The sequence below is a fragment of the Nicotiana attenuata genome, unplaced genomic scaffold (genome assembly GCF_001879085.1).
Source record: "Nicotiana attenuata strain UT unplaced genomic scaffold, NIATTr2, whole genome shotgun sequence".
NCBI lineage: Eukaryota > Viridiplantae > Streptophyta > Magnoliopsida > Solanales > Solanaceae > Nicotiana > Nicotiana attenuata.
The window spans coordinates 83,827-107,971 of record NW_017673559.1 but is presented as its reverse complement, the minus strand read 5'-3'; the positions used below and the strand labels follow the sequence as shown (position 1 = coordinate 107,971).

The 24,145-nt window shown below is 39.1% G+C and overlaps 1 long non-coding RNA gene across 1 annotated transcript; it reads right to left on the bottom strand.

Annotated features, from left to right (window-relative positions):
* Positions 1-15,868: 15,868 nt before the first annotated feature.
* On the bottom strand, positions 15,869-22,533 carry LOC109216726. Its single transcript, XR_002066542.1, has 2 exons — positions 22,142-22,533; positions 15,869-16,269 (listed from the first exon to the last, which is right to left on the bottom strand). It is a non-coding gene; the product is annotated as an uncharacterized LOC109216726 (long non-coding RNA).
* Positions 22,534-24,145: the final 1,612 nt, after the last annotated feature.

Sequence of the window (24,145 nt, the reverse complement as noted above, 5' to 3'; positions counted from 1 at the left end):
CTTCTAAAACAAGATTTGTTCTTTCAATTCAATCCCGAGTCATCCAAAAACCAAATCTCTACCACACATGCAAGTCATAATACATATTACGAAGTTGCTCGAGACCTTAATCCACCAAAAGGGACGTTAATTCTCAAATGACAAGTCGGGTCGTTACATTCTCCCCCACTTAAACATATCGTCCTCGAACGTGCCAAGAGTTGTTCCTAAACCTTCAAATCACTATTCCACCTCACCACGCACATACCTGGGGGTGATCCCACGTCAACCTATTCCATATAGGCCTGACCACACAACATTACTGAAGATCACCTCTTCAACCTTAGAGTGTAATCCTTAGAACTCAATTTCCAACATCCAGAATTTTCTACAAGACCCAAATCTCACACATACACACTGTATAAGTTTGAGCAAGTTGTATTAAGCTTTAACCATAACCCCAGATATAATCACATAACATACTACACAAATCGCATACTCGTAGAACCATTCCGATCACAGTAACTACTCAAAACCAACCTAGTACCAGTATTAAATCCCATATCAAACAAAACCTCGTTCCAAAACCTTCATACACCGCCAGTAATGAAAGAAACATATAGGAACTCGCAACCACTTATCAAATCGATAGGTCATGGAGTTGTCCATCATTCAACAAGGACTCTAGCCAATTATCTAAGCCAACTTCTAAAATTATTCTTCCAAAAACACTGTAATCAAACCTGATATATCCATTCTAGGTCCAATGACCTTATATCACCAAACAGAACTATTGTAGCTATTCTGGTGTAATCCTGCCTTTTTTTCTTTTAAAACCGGCACAGGATAATATTTAAAACCAATTGGTCAAATTTCGTGAAAAGAATAACCGTAGGTGCATGCGCACAATTTCCTCAATGACCTGCTCAGATAATATCATAACATGTAGAGGACGGAAGAACAATTAAATCAGATTAATGATCATAGGAAATGAAATTTCCACACACTGCACGGACAACGCACGTGCTAACAATAGAAACCGCACGGACAACTCATGGTAATAGTCCCAGGCCTCCAGTCCAAACATATCATACGGGAGCATTTACATAGGTATATAGGTATATGATGAGTGAGATAAGATTCTCATGTTCATGGACTGGTATAAATGACATGCTAAAGTGTAGGCATGTACAAAATGTGTTATCGTAGCTCAAATCAGAAATCTTTCATCACCGAGGCATTTATCAAGTTCGTTCAGGGATTTTGACCCCTATGTAGCCTCAAACATGGCTCAAATAGCTCACGCAATGTTCCATATATGAGAAACATCATGGCTTAAAGCTTAACAGTCAATTCTAGGCTTATTATAGCCTAAACGCAATCCGAACATGGATAGATAGCCCTATAAAGAGTCCTCAATGACTTATACATAACACGTACTATTATCTAGTTAACTTGGCCACATCTTCACAGTCTGCGGCCCCGAAACAATTTGATTCTGAGAACTCCCAGTCCCCAAATTCATAGAACACATGAACCACCGTAACTGATCACAACTCCAGCACTCGAATGACTTATACATCCTTCATGCACCATCATCCCACTAGGAATACTCCCATAATTCTTCCGTGCCACACAACAATAATTTGAATATCATCGGTCTATCACCAGGTGAGTACCGCAATTCCAATAAACATCCGTAAGTCAAAACACAGTGCGCCTTCTGAAATGCGCACCCTTCTCAGAAATTACCGAGCAGTTATAATATTCATCTAAATATCTAAAACTGGCCATGCTGTCTAAGAACTTGATCACGCCCAACTATGCCTTATAAAAAGGACACGCGGACGTTGCAAATATAATCTGAGTATTTAGCCCAGAGTCGAACCCACAAGGAATTAACCTATCAATTACTTTCGTTAGACTTACTAAATTCCACGAAATCAACTTCCCAAACTTTTGAATAACACTTGATGGTATTTCTACTAACTACGAATGAAAGTAAATAAGCAGCTGAAAACTAACTATGATTAAGTTGTAAACAATTAAGAGAAGGTTCTAAGGTTATGATTTCCCCTATTGATGGAATCCCTTCCGGTTATGCTTCACATAGAATCACCAAATCATCTCTATCAATCATGAGCGCTCCTCTTACCGTAAATCTCTCCCGAGTAATTACGATAATTTACTAGACGCTCTCTCCCGAATTACGCTAGCTGGCTTTGTTTATTACAGCTCACTTTAGATTGCACCCAAGGCTTCGTTATCCCTAATCTCGCCTTTAAACCCGCAGTTATAGATCCCTCTTATACTTTGGGAGTGGTGTTATTCAACAATTACCTAAATATGCACTCTCTACTGAGTTATGCATACTAAATAGGCACAGCTAATTGAGGATCCTGTCAATTAACTACAACAAACACGTAGTTGAACAAATAGAGATTAAACTGGCAAACTACATTAACATAATCAAGAAGTTCATCCTTCAATAGGTTCCATCAAAACCCTAGACAAAGAAATTAGCTACTCATGCTAGTGTTCATCACAACAATATTCAAATTCATCATAAATCGTAAAAACAAAAGGAAGAAAGGAAGAACTCGATGTTGAATTATCCTCCTTGCCTCTTGCCTCTCTTTTTCTTGCACTAAACTATGAAAACCTTGATAATGCCTCCTTGGGTGAGCTTGACCTTCTATAGGTTAAGTGAATTTACCCCCAGACTTCCAAGTTTACCCCTGAAAATTTACGTTCCGGAACTGGGCTAGCGCGGCCACGCTAGTGGGCGCGCTAATGGCTGCGCTAGTAGCCTACCATTCTGCCTCGACCATCTGTACTAGCACGATCGCGCTAGTCTAGGCCTTTATTTCCTCGATTCTTTTTCTCGTCTTCTCGCGTACTCAGCTCCTAGGGGTTTTTCTTGCTTCAATGTAGCTCCAATCATAGTTTTAAGGCCTCATACAAGCTCCTCACTCCTGCAACGTGTGAAATTCACAGCTAGAGCTCATTTTTCATCATTTATCTATATTATAACATTGAAACATAATCAAGCTAGGGGATAAACAATCACCAAATCACATAAATCTAGCCTATTATCAACACTCCACACTTAGATCATTCCTAGTCCTCGAGCAATCCACCACACTCTATAGAGGTCCCTTCACTAAGCATTATCCCCTACGCATCACACCAAGAACAAATCACATAAGTTACGCCTAGTAGTGAACAATCTCAGCCTCAAAAGTCGACTCTCACGTGACGTGCAATATTCATACTTTCTCAAGCTACTCTACACAGAAGTCAAGACTTGCCTTTCCTTCATGAATCACATGCCCTCACATTCACACAAGAGAGTAGTTCCACATATAATAATATTTAGAACAATTAGGAACTTAGATAGACAAAATTCACTCACTCTCCAAAAGAACATTCACATGTCACAAAGATGCACCATAGGCTTGCCCGTAGTGTACTACTCTACTAATTGAGCCCACCCAGTCTAAGATCAATAGGACTTCACTTGGTTGTAATGTAGGCTAAGGGACGGGTAGGATATATTTGGATATCGTGACTAACCTCCTTAAACACTTTTTTTTAATACAATTACATTAACATTCAAAACCATACTTATGTCAACCAAACATTCCACCACTTTTACAACAACCCCATCCGTTAAGTGCAATTATAACAAACCACCACTTATTGATTACTACTTTTTTTTTACGTGGTGCTTCTTCTTTTATGCTTCACAATTCTACACCTTTTCTCGATTTCAATGGTTCCACTCAAAAACCAAACCACCACCCCACACTTTTGCCTTTGCATACTCTCAATACCATTCAAGTGCTCATGGGAGGTAAAAGGGTTCATACAGCAGGCTATTCAAACAATTGGGTAAGGTTCGCAATGTGGTTGTCAAAGAAACAGGCTTATAGGCTCAACGGGGTTGACTAAGATGTATTACATTCAGGTGGGTTTACTTTATGTGTCTGGCTCAACAAAGAAATGCCTATATCACTTCTACAACTGAATAAAACTACTATTTCGCTTTGCAAACACGCAGGGCAAGTTCTAGGCATCAAATGTGAATCATGGAATACAGCAAAACTCACAAACACATGGCATATGACTCATTCCAGATTGGCTTATCGAGACGTTCTATTCTGAGCATTCAAGTCAGTGACAAACATACAAATTAAGGCACTTTAGTAAGATTCAACAATTAAGACTAAGTGTTACACTCTAGTGTCTATTGTGTTCAGGTATATCAACGCTATGGGTTCTCTTTTGATTTTAGCTCGTAGCCCATGAATCCTAATCTAAAAACTAAAAAGAAAACAAAATGAACAAAAACTTCCTATACCCGGTTCAAGCTAAACCCTTGGAAAAGAACCGTGGCCCAAAGAAAAACCAAGGGGGAGTTACTACACTACCTAAAAATAAAATAAAAAATCTTTTTGGTATTTTCTCTAGACTAACTTCCCTCAAGAAAATTGTCTAAAGGATTCGTCATCAGGAAGAGTCTCCATATTTCCTCTTTTTTTTTTCTCTCGACTTAGTCCCTCAAGAACCCCGCCAAAAGAGATCCGTCGTCGGGACAAGCCACTTAACTACTTTAAACTTACCTAAGAAAACTATTAGTCAAAACACCAAAAACAATCAAAGCAAACCAAAGAAACATCAAACGGTCAATTTGTACAATTACATACATACAATGAAGTAGCCCCCACCCCGCACTTAACATGTAGACATGTCCTGATGGAATCAAAATTTAAAGAACAGTGAGGTAAAGGAACTTCCCTGAAAAATCACTCCTGATCGGAGACGGTGTCTGGGTTCCCATAGCAAGTACGACCCAGAGCTCTCAGCCAGCCTAAAAATTTCTTCTCCGACTTCACCTGCCGGTCAGCCACCGCATCTACGCGGGTACCCAAATCAGTCACGGAGGTTCGCAACCCAGCCACCTCCTGCTCCAAAGCGGTGAAACGAGACACCCGGGCACCTCCAGAAGATGTTGCAGTCCCAGATGGTGTTGCAGCTGCTGCACTGTGCTCATGAGCCTGTGGTTAGGCCCCCATATCCTCCTCCTCGTCCTCCTCGTCCTCCGAGTCATCAGCCACTACTATCCTCCTCCTCTGCTGCCGCCGGCTCCTTACCCGTGGTTACCTTGTCAGCTCGGAACTTGCGTTCTTTTTTTACTAGCCCATCCGCAGCTAGATTTTCGGGCACCCGAGCTTCCCTGCAAAGCTGAGTAACTAAAGAAGGGAAAAAGAACCCATACCTTTTTACTGGGCAGCGGATGAACATCTCTTCATATATCACTTTAGCCACGTCAAAGTTGTGACCATTGACGAAGCACCAAATCAAAGTTGCTCGGGGCCCATTTACCTCTGTAGTGTTGTAGGACGGAATCAGACGGTTGTTGATAAGATACAGTCAGCACTTTCCTTCAAAGGTTAGTGTCGAGGAGTGAAACTTCTCACCATATTTCATCCAAACCACCTCCTTCCCCGATACACAGATTGTGTCAAAGAATCGCTCCCATTTGCGTGTGTTGGGTTACGGCCATACTCATAAAAGTCATCATAATCAACCATAGGAGGGGGCAGCTGGTATGCCGTCTGTATCGCCTCAATAGAGGCATTCACCGCCTCTCGGCGCACCGTGACTACGCCATTGTCATGCTCCGACACATTGGCATAAAACTCTCTCACAACCATTACATTGCCCTCACCTGGCTCATTAATGAAGGTTTGCAACCCCCGCCTCACCAGCTCATTGTACATGTGAGGGTAGTGTCGCTGGACAGATCCGATGTCAATACCCCTCTCCGAAATCGGCTTTTTAGAGGCCTTCTCCGCGAAGCGGTCCTGAGCCTTGGCCGAGACAAATCCGTTACTGTCAAAGGGGCGTGCAGGGGCTGCCCCTCGTGTCCTGGACGAGCCGGCTTGGCTTCTAGAAGATGCACCTGTGGTGCGGCGTTTCCGAGATGGAGCCATAATACCTGAAAAACGGGAACACATTAGCACAGCCCAACACAAAATTGTGACGCAATGCGGTTACTCAGACTTCACACGCATAAGTGGTCACAAGCTACATAATTACGTTCACTGAGGCCTTTCCACAAACACCTTGTGGGCATAAGGCAGTCACAACCCCTTTCAAGCAATTTATAACATCAACCCACCACAAAATCTTCCCAAACTCACAAATCAAGTGAAACAACACCCCACCATTCTCACCACCCACAAACACTACAACATATGTTACAAATTCTACTACGCAAAAACAAAGAAAAACAACTACAAAAATGCACACTACAACACACAAAATTCTGCAAAAACAATTTGAAAAACAAAGATAAAAATGGAACAAGAGCAACATACCTGTAGTGAGAGAGTGTGGGAAGTAGAGAAGAAAGGTATAGAGGAATGTGGCTTGAGCCTTGGGGAAAATAGCAAAAGGTGGAAATTTGTTGAAGAGGGGAGTGGAAGGAGAAAGGGATCGATATTCTGAGGAGAAGAGTGGAGGTTTTTTTTTGTTTCTGAAGGTTTTAGAATTGGGGGAAATAGGGGCGTTGGGTTGGAAATAAAGAGGGGGGAGGGTTATGAGATGAGGGAGGGGTAATTTAGACTAAGGGAAAAAACTTAACATAAAAAAAAATTTAAAACAACGTCAGATGTTGGGCGGGGCTAGCGGTACGAGCGCGGCCGCGCTAGCCCAGGCAGAATGTTACCCAATTAGCGCGGCCACTAGCGCGATCGCGCTAGTAGCGCGGCCAGTAGCGGGCAATTAAGGTAAAGTAAACAAACCAGCCCCTCGGGCTCAATCTCACATCACAATGGGTACCCGCGCTCACTGGGGGTGTGCAGACTCCTGGAGGGGCCCCTTACAGCCCAAGCGCAATAACAAGCCATCTCCTAGCATCAAACCTAGGCCCTCGGCCTCATATCAATCAAGCCACCTTGTGGCGTACATATCTCAGGCCCTCGGCCTCAAATCAGTATCAGTGTTTTCCTCACAACATAGGCCTTCGGCCTTACTTAGTCAAAAATCCTCACAAGCCCCTCGGGCAATAGTAAAACAGTGTTTCTCAGCCCAAACATCATTTTAAAATATCATTTAAGTCTTAAAACTGAGTAAACATGGCTGAGTATGAAAATAGTGGAAAATAACAGGACTGAGTTTAAGTATAAAGTCAAAAAAGTGAGGAAATATCAATGAAAAGCCCCGAAGGGTTCAAATAGTTGGCACTAGGCCCAAATATGGCATTCAGCCCAAATAATGATGATATCAAATAGTTTTCAATCAAATACGCGGTAAAATCATCAATCGGGACGAACCAAGTCACAATCCCCAATAGTGTACGACACCACGCTCGTCATCGAGCGTGTGCCTCACCTCAACATAGCACTACGATGTGCAATCCGGGGTTTCAAACCCTCAGAACATCATTTACAATCATTACTCACCTCGAATCGGCTAAATCTCTAGCTCGCGATGCCTTTGCCCCTCGAATCGGCCTCCACGTGCGTCGAATCTATCCAAAATCAGAACGAGGGCGTCAAAATATGCTAAGGGAACGAAGCCCAAGAAAAAATAATCAACAATTAACACAAATCCCGAAATTACCAAAACCCGACCCCCGAGCCCACGTCTCGAAATTTAGAAATTCTTACACCAATAGATTCCGTATCTCCCCACGAGTTCATACATACCAAAAACTCAGAAATCCGACCTCAAATGGTCCATCAAAACCTCAATCATAGGTCTCGAATCCTAAACCCTAGCTTCCCCAAATTTCACCCTTAATTTCCATAAATTCTAGCTCTAATCCATGAAATAATAGCATAGGAATGAGTTTTAGGTCCAAAATCCTTACCTGAATGAAGTTCCCCTGAAATTTCTCTTTCAAATCGCTCAAAAAGCTCCAAGGCCGAAGTTAAAAATGGTGAAATAACCCAAAATTCGCGAAGAACTTCTTTTAAATTCTTCTGTCCAGTTATTCCGCATCTGCGGCACTACAGCCACTTCTGCGGTACCGCATCTGCGGTCTTACCTCCGCATCTGCGGAAATTACTTAACGGGCGAAATACCGCATCTGCGGTCAACTCTCCGCACCTGCGCCTTCGCAGGTGCGGTCAATCCACCGCATCTGCGGCTCCTGGCTCTTCCTCTCAAATCTGCTTCTGCGACTCCCTTTCTGCACGTGCGGCGCCGCACCTGCGGTCCCCAAACCGCATGTGCAGAAACACCAGAAGCAGCAATCTCAACAGCTGCAATAACACCTCAACCTCTCCGTTAACCACCCGAAATCACCCCGAGGCCCCCGGAACCTCAACCAAAAGCACAAACATAACCTAATACCTTATTTGAACTTGTTCCAATCATCAAAACACTTCAAACAACATCAAATCAACCAAAACACCTCGGTTCAAGCCTAAGTTTCTAAAAACTTCCAAATTCCGCTTTTGATCAAAAACCCAACCAAACCACGTCCGAATAACCTGAAATTTTGCACACACATCCCAAATGACACAACGAAGCTACTGAAACTCTCGGAATTCCGTTTCGACTCCTATATCAAAATCTCGCCTACCAACCGGAAATCGCCAAAATATCAACTTCGCCAATTCAAGCCTACATCTTCTCCAAGCCTCCAAAACCCATTCCGATCACACTCCTAAGCCCCAAATCACCTCCCGAAGCTACCCGAACCATCGGAACTCACATCCGAGCCCTCTAAGACATAAGTCAATATCCGATTGACTTTTTCCAACCTAAGCCTTCTTAAAAGAGACTAATTGTCTCAACTTCACCAAAACCAATCCGGATTCAATCCGATCAACCCGATATCATAAAACACGGATAAACAAAGCAATAAGAAGCAGAAATGGGGGAAACGGAGCGGTAACTCATGAGACGATTGGTCGGGTCGTCACAAATTCCTCATGCACCATAGGACTGGGACGGGTAGTGAACGCATAGGGTACGACTTAGATTTGAATTAGAGCGCCTTTAGGTAAACAACTTTAACATAGTAATTGGATAGTCGGAGATGATAGTCTGTGCCCGCTGAATAATATGAGTAACTCACTATCTTAAGGGAGTTGCGAAGTATTATTTATGTTGCACGGGGTGATTCTTTAGGCTAAAAAACTTAGGACCCCCCCCCCCCTTTCTTAATCGTCTAATATAGACCATTATAGTTATATCCTTGTAGTCCTTCACATCTGTACCAATTCTCATTGTGTTACAATAAAACTCTTTGACCTTTTATACTCTTCGTTTATGTGATCATCTCGCCTAATTATAATCCACATAGCCTTAAGTTCGGACAAGACCCGCAGTTGTGGACCTCGAGGAGTGCCTAACACCTTCTCTTTGAGGTAATTTGAGCCCTTACCTGATCTTTGGTGGCGTTGACTAGTCAAATAGAGTTATCTACATAATAGGTGCCCTAACGCATCTTAAAACCCGTTAGGTGGAGACTCTTCTTTTTTAACCCTCTATCTCCCATTTAAAAGAGTTGTTACATGTCGAAACCCGCTTTTGCGAGAAAACGAGGCGCGACATCGACCACTGCTTGAGCCGAATGTCTCCTATTGGCGTATGGAACATGGTGCATGTTATGATATTTTCTCCTCTATGGGGATACGGGTGCTAGATAGCAGGGATGATTTCAGATTTAGAAGGATGCTAGCATTGTTTGATACCACCTGAGGAGGGTGCACACATAAGAAAGAGCATTATGTTTCGACTTGCAGATGCCTGACTGGTATTATGGTAATCGCCTGGTTGATCAACCGCTGATGTTCAGATTTTGCTATGTGGTACGAAGCAATTATGGAAGCATTTCTCATGGACTGGTCATGTATGATGAACATATTGGTCATTTGAGTGGTGTAGTAGGGATCACATATGGAGATTAAGGTATTCTAATGATCTGAAGACTAAGAAGATTCTCAGAGGCAGCTCATTCCATGGTTGCAGATGGTGAAGGTATGCTAAGAGGTTGGCGATTGATGGTATGTGCTATAGATATGTTATTGTGGGCTTTTTGGAGGCTATCTACCTATTTCGAAAGGATCGAAATTGATTTGGAGACCATTGGTAGGCCTAATGAGAATGTGTATTCTACATCGGGTTGGATTTGTCTACCCGACACTGCTGATGTTATTTGTGGTGTTATCGATTAGAGTTGATCTTATTCGTGTTCTGATGTGTTCCATATGTTACTCTCTTATGCTACAGTGAGTTGTGAGACTGTTGACTATTTTCACACATGATGCGGTACTATTTGGGCTTTGTGGCGGAATTCGAGTGAGATAGCTCCTAGGTCTTGAATGGTTGAGTGCGCCTTAGTTAAGGTCCAAGTCCAAATCGACTCTCAAAACTCAAATCTTCATTTTTCAAAACTTAGACAAAACCACCCAATTTTACTCTTTGATTCTCATAAATTTGATGTTAAATCTAAGATATAATCATGAAATATGATTGAAAATTGAACAAAATCACTTACCCAATAGTTTGGTATGAAAATTCCTCCACAAAATCGCCTCACACCGAGTCCAAAATATGATAAAATGAAGCTAAGTCCCGAAATGCTCAGCTATAAACAAGCTACAGATGTCACATGTGGGACTTGGTTCGTAATTGCGAACCCCGCAAATGCGTAACCAAAATTGCAAAAGCGAATATTGACCCACTCTGATGAAGTAGCAAATGTGACACATATCTCGCAAATGCGAGAACTGGAATCTTTGCAAAAACGACAGGAAATGTCGCAAATGCGGAACCTCTCCTACCCAGGTGCCATCGCAAATGCGATAGAATTGTTCGCAAATGCGAACCCCCTATTCCCATCCCAAAATCGCAAAAGCGAGAAGAATCTCGCAAATGCAGAGATTGCAAATGCAATGTAAACCTAGCAAATGCGAGAACAGAGCACCAGTAACAACTGAACCATGCCAAAAACTCTCCGGAACATAACAGAACCTCACCCGAGCCCTTAAGGCTCCAAACGAAAAAGCCACGCATGTACATAAACATCATACGAACTCTCTCACACGATAAAAACACAAAAATAACATCTAGAACTATGAATCGGACATCAAAACACATGAATATTGATGAAAGGTTCAAGAACCTCTAGAATTGCAACCAAGCGTCTGAATCCTATCAAAGCAACTCCAAATGACACCAAAGTTTGCAGACAAGTTCCAAATAGCATAACAGACTTATTCCAAGTTCCAAAACCGAATTTCGCACCCGATAGACACAAAGTCAAACCATGGTCAAACTTAGGAAAATTTTAAACTTCAAATTTCCAACTTTCGTAAATTATGGCTGAAACATTCTAGAAGCTTCCAAATGCAAATCTGGTTATACGCCCAAGTCCAAAACCATCATCCGGACCTAACGGAACGCCAAAACTCCGATCTGGGATCAAATATGTAAAAGTCTAACTTGGTCAACTCTTCCAACTTGAAGCTTCTAAAATGAGAATCATTCTTCCGAATAAGCTCCGAATCACTCGAAAACCAAAATCAACGATACACGCAAGTCATAATACACCATATGACGCTACTCGAGACCTTAAACCACCAAATGATATTCAAATGCTCAAAACGATCGGTCGGATCGTCACAACAATTATGGCATATTTTAAAATCTCACACGTTTAATTGCCTACATGTTTTAAAAGATTCATTAATTAAGGGATCACTAATTAAGGAATGGATCATTAACTTATTCTCCTTTATCCCCCTCAAAACCTAATCTCTTTCTCTTCCCTTCATACAACGACTCCATTTTCTCTCTCCCTTCTCATCTTCCAACTGTATTTTTTTTATTTTGACTCTAATGTCTCCTTTATTATTTTATAAATATATTATGAATATTATATTATGTATTTTTATCTATTCCATAAATATACCAAGAATATGCTCTTGCTAAAATAAATATGTGCAAACACAAACACATATACATCATTCCATTATTGTGCTATTTATATAATTAAATATTTCTAATTAGATATGCTATATGCCAAAATTATTTTATAAATATATAATGAATATATTATATACCATATATATTTCTAGTATATTTAATAGTATTTTTAAATCTCGTTTAGTGTAATAATCATAATTATAGTTTATATATATATACCATGTATTTTTTGCGAATTATAGGAGTTCGTACCTTTAATTTATATTTATCTTGGTTCACATTTAAATACACAGTATACCATAACCATACAATGTATAACCATCAGAATATCGCATTTGCTTATGATAGTATAAGATTATTATCAAAAAAAAAAAATGTAACACAAAGCAAGAGGCATATTTTTGGAAAACAAAGAAAAGGAAAAAAAATTAAAAAAAAAATTGAGCTATTCTGATATGAAAGTGACGGAACAAATTTGAATAGCATTTGCTTATTTTTAGTAGTATAGTATCCCTAAAAATGTGCAAAAAGAATGAAAATTTGTGATGATTAATGGGTAATTAATTAGTAGTGGGTATGGGTCAGTTTTCTGCTATAGAATCTTCTATCCGTATAATTATGGATTTGCTGCTATAAATTTAGAGGGATTTTCCAAAATAACTACTCCCTCCGGTTCACAATAAGTGTCCAATTTGCTTTTTCATTTTGGTTCAAAATAAGTGTCTAGTTATGTAATCAAAAAAGATTTCAATTTGTTGTTACAAAATAACCCCTATGTACATATCCCTAAAAAGTTTTCATACTCCTCACATTAAATGTTTAATTAGGGGTAGTTTAGTCATAGTAGGTATTTTTGAATAGAATTTAGTATTTTCTTAATGGGCGTGCTAAAAGCAAATTGGACACTTATTGTGAACCGGAGGGAGTATTGTTTAGTGGCTATTAACTTCCTATAGCTATCATATACATAATTATTTTCCGTAGCTACCTTTCAGTTGTTATGTAATGTATTCGACGTATTCGAGCTACTGAATTCATGAATACAGTAGCAAAAATAGGCTAAAATATAGGGCAGTTCTGCTGTCAATCGATGTATTCACATGTATTCATACCACGTATTCATGAATACAACGTAATAATAGGTTTCTCCAGTTGCTTAATAACAGAAAGCTGCTAATTTAATGGGATACACTCCTAATATAACTCACCTAAATCAATTATAACACACAACATTATCAATCCAATTAACGAGAAGATTTATCAGACGCTAAACACCAAAAAAAGAGCATTCTTCAGAGTTTCGGCCCCTCTTTTTTTTTCTAATACAGTTCGAGTTTTTTTTCCTGACATTGTTCGCGGTTCATAATAAACCTAGTGATTGTACTCGATTTTCTGTATATGAATACACCATGTATTTATGCCGGATACAACCTGTAATAGTAACCTACTGCATATTTCATAATAAACCTAGTGCTTGTATTATGTTGTATCTAACAGTTGTGTTCGATGTATTCAAGCTTATTTCTGTATTCACAATATTTTATTTATTCCTAATACATGCTATTACTACTTTATTGAGTATATTTTATTGGTTTTATTCATTGATTTTCTATTTATATTAAAAGTATTTTACTGTATTTCACTATATTGTTGTTTTAAATACAGATGGATACAGTTAGGTTGAATATACAGATGAATACAGTTAGATTAAATGCATAACTAATTGATGAATAACATAAAAATGACAGAACTAACAATGTATTTAAAAATGTTATTGTATGAACTAAATACATATAAATACATCCAAATACAACAGCAAAAAATTGCGGTACGAAATAAAAATCAGTATATGCCTTATCGAATACATATAAATACATCTAAATACAAGAAGAGAAAGCCACTATACAAACTAAAAATCAATGTATTCAGACTCGTATATATATAAATACATCTACAATAAGGGTCATTGCATATTTTTGTTCTCCTTTCGACTTGAATGGTTGGTGATGAACCTGCAAATACAGGTTCCTCTTGAGTGATTTGCAAATCGAAAGATGGCCCTTCGAAATTGAGTGCTTTAGTGGGTATTCTGTAGAAAACCTAACAAAGGTTTTATAGTATCGAAAGATAGCCCTTCGAAATTGAGTGCTTTAGTGGGTATTCTGCAGAAACCTAACAATGGTGAATATTTTTTTTAAAAAAGCTGTTAAGAGAAAAAGAAGAAGCTTTAACCGGTCAAAAAACCAAAAACTCTAACACTTACCACAACTTTTTAGAGCAAAAATATTAAAAATTGAGGGAGACAATGGCGCTGATAAAGGAAAAAATTGGGGAGAGAAATTTGGAGCAAAAAATATTGAAAACGACCATGGCAATTGCTAGGTCTCCATGTCGCCTAGAGAGAGGAGAGAAAGATCGTGGAGAGAGAAATAAGATACTATGTGGTGATTTTGGGAGAGAATAAACCGAAAGAATGAGAGAGAAAAATATTAGACAGCGTATTTAATGGCTTAACGATAGGAAGTGACTATAAATACATATTTCGCTATAAAATCTAAAAGGTAACTATAGAAAATAATAATTTAAAAGGGTTTTTATTTATAATAAATAGGTTTGTAAAGCTTTTCAATAGGAGGTAAAATTTTCACAGGGAAAAAGGCCTCCCGACCACTTAAACTTGCACCCAATTGTCAATCCGGTAAACAAACTTATAATTTTTTTCATTTGAACACTTTAACTTGACAGAATAAATACTAATGAATCACTTTGACCATTGACTATGCTTGTGTGGCAGTGATATAGGTAATGTGGACAAAATGCGTGCCAATCATGCATAAAAGTGCGTGAATACAATAATCTGATTTAAAATAAATACTAAAATCAAAAGAAAAAACTAAAAAAATTACAAACTGAAAAAGAAAAGGGAAAAATGACTCGTTTCCCGTCAGTACTCGCCTGTCCTCTCCTTCTTCTTATCACGGGAAACCCCTTCTCGTTTATCTCCCGCCAATCCACCCCTTTTTTATCCAGTTCTTCTCATTCTCTTTCAAATCTTTCTCATCTCATTTTCTTATTCTTTCTTAAATATAGTGAGTGGTTTGAGTATAGAAAGGTTATGAGTTTTGATCTTAAGCAAGGAGAGAGAGAGAGAGCACCTTGGAGTTTTCGGCCAGATTCAATCTAAAGGCATGTTGTTTTAATTATGATTTGGGACTTTTTGAAAAAGAAATGTGATTATATGGTTGGTCGCCGGCGAACTGGAGGTGGCAGCAATGGGTTTTCTGGCGGTCAAAACTTCTATCCCTAAATTGAATTTAACAAAATTAAGAAGAAAAGTTGAAAAAGAGATGAAGAAAGTCGACTGTTTTCTTGGATTTGGGGTTTGGCAGAGGCTTTTCCGGCAATATATTGTTTTACTGGTTTGGGGGTTCAGGGGAGGTGTTTGAGTGGAGAAGAAAAGTAAAAAAGGGAAAATGAACTTTTGATAAATTAATTTTGAAAATGGGACCTACAAATAACACATGGCAAGCAATAAATATCTATCATATGACGTATTTGACATGCCAACGCAATTGATATACATGCTCGGTTGGATGTATGTATTAGTATTCATTCCGTCAAGTTGAAGTGTTCAAATGTTAAAAATTGTAAATTTGTTTACCGGATTGACAATCGGGTGCAAGTTTAAGTGGCCAGGAGGCCTTTTTGCCAAATTTATAATAATTTCTTAAATCATGTCTAGTTATAAAAGTTGTCCGAAAATTAAACGAGTTTAGTTGGATTGTGCCCAAACTTAGCCCATCATTAAAGTAATTCATGCCCAACCCATTAAAACATGAGAGGGTTGGGCAAGTCAAATGGGTTTGGGCCACTTTTGCCAGCTCTATGCACAATAGATTGAATGTAATCAGCAAGAAAATTAACTTACTCCAACTGGTCAGTTGCAAGCCATACTCTTGACACAGAGAACTTTCCAAGCCTCGAACTCGAGAGAATGAAAGTTAAAATTTTATGTAAATCTCTCACTTTAGGAACACATTCTCAGAATGAGATCCTGAAATATAGTGTTGACCTAAAACTTTCACCTTGTTTTCGAAGCAAGCAGTTATTAAAATTAAAAAAGATGGAGGCTGAAACAGCAACCGACCTCTTACTCTCAGTTTAGCCTTTCAATTTCTTTATTATTGGAGTTACCAGCAATACTTGAGCGTACAAATTGTAAATTCAGGAAGATTCTACTTAAGCGACAAATACTTGATAAACTGCATTGCTGACAGCTGTTGTTTGAACTCCTGAACATCAACCCCGGCCCCTAGAATAGTTTTCGGCGGATACAACCTGCATTAATACCACGCAAAATTATTTTAGTAGAATCATTTTGCTTTCTTGAAAAGGTAGAGTTGATCGCATTCACATGCTAATACATCTCCTTCAAGATGGATGCCGAAACCAAAAGTAAAGGGAACCAGTAATTCTACACAAAAGCTACCAAAAATGCACAAAAAGCATTTACCTGACTATTTTCATGGTAATACAATCTCATTCTAGATAGATGGTTTGTGTCTTCAACATCATTTTCACACGTATATTACTGCAGACTAGGTACCTCCTTTTTTGCATATTTTGATGTGTAAGGGAGGACCACTTGTTGCCACCCATCGTGTTCATAATCTTCTTCTGTTGTGATGTAGGATTTGGTGACTAGAATGTCATTCATGACTTAACTGTAAACAAACCATTCTGTTCTCCATACCAGATTATGGAATAATTCCCTCAGTTTGGACAAGTCAGGTAGTTCCGGTGGCAAGAGCGCTCCACTTTCAATCACGAGATTAGGAGTTTGAGTCCAGGGGCGGATGCAGTGTTGTGACTACGGGTTCAATTGAACCCATAGCTTTCGACGCGGAGTAAAAATTTATATGTAAAAATTCACTAAAACTAAAAAAAAAAAAAAAGTAGATATGAACCCATAACTTTAAAAATATAGTAGATTCAATGCTAAAAACCTTAATAATTGAACCATAGGATTTAAATCCTGGATCTGCCTCTGCCTCTGTTTGAGTCACCAATTGATGAAATAGGATAAGAGTCCTTGTTTGCTCCTGGGTAGGGAATAGGATCAACCATATAAAAAAATTCCTTAGTTAACCCTGTGCAATAAACAGTTTCTTCAGCAATTGAATCAAGCTCTCCACTTCCCAGCCATTACAAGCAATGACTCTATTAGAGAAAGCAGGAGTCCCATCCTAGCCTGGACTTGCATTGAGCTATAGTGGTCTTAGTATTTCTGGCAAAACATAGTAGATCTGGAAACTAATCTTTCAGGTTAAATTGTTGCAACCAAGCATCATGCCAAAAACTTGAAGTATTCTGTCAATTCCCATTTTAAACTAAATATATGTAGCTTCCACACTGCAATTTCATAAGAAATTGAAACTTCCTTAATACACCAAGGCAGCTGGTGCATATGTAGCTGTCAACACTTTCTTCCATAAAACCTCACCATCTTGATTCTCCATAGCCATTAAAATAGCAAAAGTGGTAACGCGTCCTCAAATTTCTGCTCCCAGCCTTTTTCCTTATCACAGCACCTCATCTTACCAATTACCAAATACCAAATGAAATAAACTTTTTCTTTATTAACTTCCCATAAGAAATTTAATCTGATCCTGTCCAGAATTTTCATTTTCATTACACAATAACTGAAAAAAAAATTTGGTTGGTTTGTCCAATCAGTTCATCGATGGTTGGCAAGTATGATGGTTACAGGCACTAAAAACAAATACATCATATATAATAATGGCAGAGAATCAAGGATGCTATTTATCAGGATTGTCCTCGTTTCAAATAGGAATATTATCTTTTCTAATTTGACTTCTTTTCAATTTTATCAATGATCACATGCCAAATATTATCTAATTTATCATTTATGCGCAATTAATTGCATGTCTAAATATGTGGCAGGCAAAGAGTGCGTAATTGCAACCAAAAATCCCTGGTCGTCTCTTCTATATCCTACACTTCATTTATTGGAATACAAGAAACTTTTGGCTAATTTTTTATGTAATCCTAACCTAAAATGTTTCGAAGACCAAAAGTATTAATCCTCCGATGTTTCAATTGTGTGCCATCTGCATCACAAAGAATAAGGGCGTTATCCACATATATGAGATATGTCTACTGAGTACTCTTCTCAACAACAACAACCTAGTAGAATCGCACTAGTGGAGTCTGGGGAAGGTAGAGTGTAAGCAGACCTTACCCCTACCCCGGAGGGGTAGAGAGGCTGTTTCGGGGGAGACCCTCCGCTCAGAGACTGAGTACTCTTCACCTATTCCAATATTAAAACCCCTTATCCAACTCTTTTGCATGGCTACTTTGACATCTTGCAAGACTCTCCAGTAAATTGTAAAAGGATCTGAAATGTAATACAAGCTTTTCCAAGAACTTCTTAAACCCCCTATCGATAAACTTTTATTCTTGATGTGAGATACTAAATAACTCAAATAATAATGAATGAAGGGGAGACAATGGGTCCCCTTACTTTCATCCACTTTCTGAAAAGAATCTGCCCAGATAGCTATTAATGATAATAGAAACAAGACCGGGAAGGTACAAAAATGAATCCACTTTAACCAGTTCTCTCCAAACTCACTTCTTTCAGCATATGGAATTAAAACCTCCAAATTATATGACCTTCAACTCTTAAGCCTTACACCTCTTGCGAATCAAGATACTATAGCAGGCAGTAAAGCTTCCCACTGGACTTATGGGAATAAGAACCTCCAATTATATGACCTGGAACTCTTAAGCCTTACACCTCTTGCGAATCAAGATACTATAGCAGGCAGTAAAGCTTCCCACTGGACTTATGGGACTCCTTCAGCTCCTAAGCCTTACATCTCTTGCGACTCAAGATACTATAGCAGAATTGAAACCTTTCTCAAATTTTCAAGTTTCGACCTGATATAATGATTTATAGCATTTAGCAAGTCTTTATTATCATTCTCCAACACCTTTAGTAGAAAGCCATCTAACCATGGGCTTCTTCACCATTATGGTTACATCTCTTGCGAATCAAGATACCATTAGCCTGCATCAAAAGTTCCCACTAGACTTATGAGACTAAAGTCCTTCAACTTTTAAGACTTACATCTCTTGAGAATAAGATACTACATGTTATGAATGAAAACGACCAAAAGACCAAGCCGGAGGGTATATTTGGAAGTTTAGCAAATTACATTTGGGACACTAGTTAAAAGGAGCATGTGCAGTGTGTAAATACACCTATATACACAAGAGGAAATATTCTATTAAGGTTATGCAAGAACTTTGCCTTCCTTTTCTTAGTTTTTTACTCGGATCAAATGAGGAAACCCCCCTCCCATATTTATTTTCCCTTTTATTTCTGAGTTTTATGTAATTACATTCTCCATTTCAATGAAATCCCCCTCTATTACATTCTCTGTGCTTGAAAATAACCTTTTCCTCAAGGTTCGTGTAGAGCATCATCACTTTAGGAATTAGAACATACTCTGCCGCCTCAAGAGCAAGTTCTGTGGCAATAGCATCATTCCAGTTCAATCTTTTAACTGCTCCACTGTTTGGTTCCATGTAAAGGACATCACCAACAATCGTTGTTGACTCCGTTGTCAAATCCATCTTGGCAGCATGCCTGAATGCCCTGTTAAGAGCAATTTGATAATATCTGATAAGCAAATAAGGACTCCAGTGACGATAACAATGTTGTCAATATATGGACTTTTGGCTCCCCAAAACCAGGAGCTTCGAGTGCATTAATGTGCCATGCTCCTCTCAGTTTGTTCACAACCAGAATGGCTAGAGCTTCCTCCACTATGTTTTGATCTCTTCCTTCCCATAACATGACAGACTCCTTTGTTAAACTAGTCAAATTCATGAATTCCAAGGAAAGGACTAAGGTCTTAAAGCTGTCCTGCTCTTGTATGCCTGTGGTAACAATCCAAATGACATCTTGGGCAGAAGCTTCAGTTCCCAAAGCAAGGTCTCGGTTCACTTGATCAAATATCCCGTCAAACAAGTTTGTATAAATGAACTCCACCAATGCATCTTTTGTATTAGTTGCCTGCTCCATATGTAAACTATTGGCACCGTTATCCATGCCAGCATGAATTTACGTGTTGATAAAGCTAGTATGAGCTCACTTACACTACAACCAATCAAGCCAGCAGCACTTCAAACAGCTTCAGTTTGCAGAAGTGCAACATGGCTTGCATTGTCAATGACTTGCGATAAAAAGAGTTTAACTGCTGAAAATTCTGCTTTCTCTATTTCAACCTTTAGCCAGTTGCGATAAATTGCAGCCCATGGATTTCTGCTTTAAGTACTCCGAGAACTCATGATTCTTAATGAAAACCAGATCATCTGAAAACTATTTTCAATGCGCAGCGAGTAAAACTAAGCAAAGTATGAACTCCAAGGGCATTGCGGCCACACAATATTTAGCTACATTGGCTCCATTGCTTTTCAATACAAGTTCAGATCCTAGTGGTAATGATAATGCAATTGCACCATCAAATTCTGTAGCACCCACAATGCCTATCCCAGAACTCTTGCCATTTGCATGTTCTCCGTGGAGCGCAATCATTGTACGGATCAAAGTCACACCACCGTCCTAGGCCAAAGTTTGTGGAATAGCTCCAAACGCTATTGCAACAGCCCATGTATGAAAGAGCTCTTAGACGCAATTTGTAATGCGTCGCTACCTTAGGCACGTCTAAAGCAGTAGCAGAATTGGGAAAGATAATTTTCAATTGGTCTTGTGTGGTTTTCTCATTATCTGCGGGCAGTTGGTTCCTCATGCAAACATTCCTTCACAACAAGGACAGAGGTAGAAGATCCAAGTGTAGCAGCAGGGAGTGGCGCATCTGTCGCAGGAATGGGATTGAATTCAATCAGCTCAGCACTTCCAGATTGTGGCATAACATAGATGGCCTGATCCATTGCACCAAACTGTCTGCTGATGTCTTTCACATTCACAAGTAAAGTGTGCAAGTTCATTTTGCCCAATAGGAAACAAAATGTATAAGCGGACACTGAAATCAAGTTGGGACCACAATATATATTCAAAAAGACCCTTCAAGTGAAGATTACCTCAACCTGTCGATTTTTCCGAGCATACAAGCATGATTCGCATGTAGCGCCATCATTAGATCTAAGATGGTGGTGATTCAAGTGTCAAACATGGTAGAAGACTAGAGGGTAGAGAGGCATGGGATAGGAGCAACGAGAACACCAATGTAATGAAGGGGGATTGTATAGAAATGGAGAAATGTAATTACAACTGATAGAGGTGTTCATCTCCTTTTTTACAACAAAACTCAGAAATAAAGGGGAAACAAAGAAGGGAGGGAGGTTCCAGATTTACTCTTAGTAAAAAACTATGAAAAGAAAGACAAAGTTCTTGCATAACCCTAAAAGCATTTTTCCTCTTATATAAGGGCATCTTCACATAGTACATGTGCTCCTTCTGACCAAGGTGCCCAAATGTGATTTACTAAGTTTCCAAGTATGCTGACCTCCTTGGTCTTTTGGTAATTTTCATTCATAATGCTATAGCAGAATTGAAACCTTTCTCAAACAAATCTATTGAAGTAATTTATATTTATAGCATTTAAGAAGTCCATATTAATAATTTTTCAACACGCTTAATAAAAAGCCATAGTAAATCCAACTAGCCATGGGCTTTGTCACCATTGTGACTCCCGTTGACCTCCTCCTTTTTCGGACAACATCCATGAATAGGTGAAGAGTATTTTTTGATGTGGCATCGTTCCACGTGACAGTGTGTGGAGTCTAGACTCCCCTTATGAACCAAGTGATTGGAAAAATAAGATGATTAAGAAAAACCACATGTGCCGTTCAGTCCTCTTACAAAAGAGAGGGGAAAGACCTCTAGCAACCAAGAGTAGGGTAGGGAGAGGGGCCTTTAGTATTATAACCACTAAAAATGCTAAACTCTGGAACACTCATCATTATTGACACCAACTATATAGCATCCATGTCAAGAATTCTGTTGTCTCTGTCACTAATCCAATCCCATCCATGTCAAAAATCCATAACGTTGTGTGAACTTGTTAAATATGTGCAGGAAAATTCCAAAACAAGGAAAAGAATATACATATAGCAACCAAAAGGGCGGTAAATTTTTCACTGGTCCAGGAGCACTTACCGGAGCAGCAGTATTCTTCACATTCCAGCTTCTTTGGGCGTCTTGGCGATAATAGAGAGAGCGTGCAACCCAGATTGGAGCTCATCCGACAAGAGTTCGTACACCATACGGTGTCGTTTGACGAGATTATGTCCATCAAATTTGCTGGAGACAATCTTGACATTGAAATGGGTCTCGTTAGTGCCGCTTTCCTTTACGGCGGCATGACCCGCATGCTGGTAAGATACGTCTTCCACTTCAATTAAGGTGGCTTCGAGTGCCGATTGTAGCCTCGTCTTCATCCTACTCGCCCTCGATAGCAGCCCTCGTGAAGCCATCGCCAATACTTTTCTTCGTATTCAACAGTAAAGTGATAAAATATTGGTGTTGGTGCCAAAGAGAAAAGAAAAGCAAATAAAGTGAAGCGAAGCGTAATGTTGGGTGAAATTCAAAAATAGTCACATTTACAACTGGTCGTTCAAAAATAGCCCAGTTTCAAAAAAATCGAAATTTAGCCACTTTACATGTAAAGATAAATCAAAGCGAAAATATTGTTCAAAATCCGAAAAAATACGCCAGTATATTATGCTGGAGTTCCAGCATAAGTATACTTGAACTTGAGCATATTATACTAGAGTTCCAGGATAAGTATGCTGAAACTCCAGCATAATATGTTGGAGTTCCAGCATAAGTACACTAGAACTCCAGCATAATATACTGGAGTTCCAGCAAGTATAGCGATCCAGCATAATATACTGGAGTTTGGAGCACCGGTGCTCCAATCTCCAGCAAAGTATACCGGTGCAGCATAATATGTTGGAGTTCATACACAGGTGCACCGAACTCTAGTATATTATGCTGAACCGGTCTCTGTTGCAGCAAAATAGTGGCTATTTTTCATTGACTTGGTAAACGCTGGCTATTTTTGAATGACTAGTCCGAAAATTGGCTATACCGTGCTATTTTGACTGTAATGTTGGAGTAATAAAGAGTGATTTTATTCACTTTACACCCATTCATTCCAAACTATTTAGGGGGAAGTGCACGGTTAGCCACTAATAACACATGTATTTACTTTTAAGCCACTATTTAAAATGTCTTTAGTCTTTAGCCACTGCTTAAGTAAACTTTAATTGCCCGGACGAAAATACCCTTCTCCTCGTGTCCTTAACTTTTGAACTTAACTTCTGGACTTCAGGACTACATGTCCTTAACTTTTGAACTTGTAACTCTAGGTTCAGGACTTCAGGACTACATGTCCTTAACTTTTGAACTTGTAACTCTAGGTTCAGGACTTCAGGACTACATGTCATTAACTTTTGAACTTGCAACTCTAAGTTCAGGACTTCAGGACTACATGTCCTTAACTTTTGAACTTAACTTCAGGACTTCAGGACTACATGTCCTTAACTTTTGAACTTAACTTCAGGACTTCAGGACTACATGTCCTTAACTTTTGAACTTAACTTCAGGACTTCAGGACTACATTTCCTTAACTTTTGAACTTGTAACTGTAAGTTTAGGACCAAGTGTCCTTATCTTTTGAGCTTGTTAGTCTAAGTTCGGGACCTATTGTCCTTAACTTTTGGGCTTCTTAGCCTAAGTTGAGGACCCATTATCCTTAACTTTTGAGCTTGTTAGTTTAAGTTCAAGACTTCAGGACCTATTGTCCTTAATTTTTGAACTTGTAACTGTAAGTTCAGGACCTGTTGTCCTTAACTTTTGGGCTTCTTAGCCTAAGTTAAGGACCTATTGTCCTTAACTTTTGAGCTTGTTAGTCTAAGTTCAGGACTTCAGGACCTATTGTCCTTAACTTTTGAGCTTGTTAGTCTAAGTTCAGGACCAAGTGTCCTTAACTTTTGAACCTGTAATTCTAAGTTCAGGACCAAGTGTCCTTAACATTTAAACTTGGAACTCGAGTTCAGGACGAAGTGTCCTTAACTTTTGAACTTGTAACTCTAAGTTAAGGACTACCTGTCCTTAATTTCTCTGCTTGTAACATTTTCATCTGACTCTTTGACATGT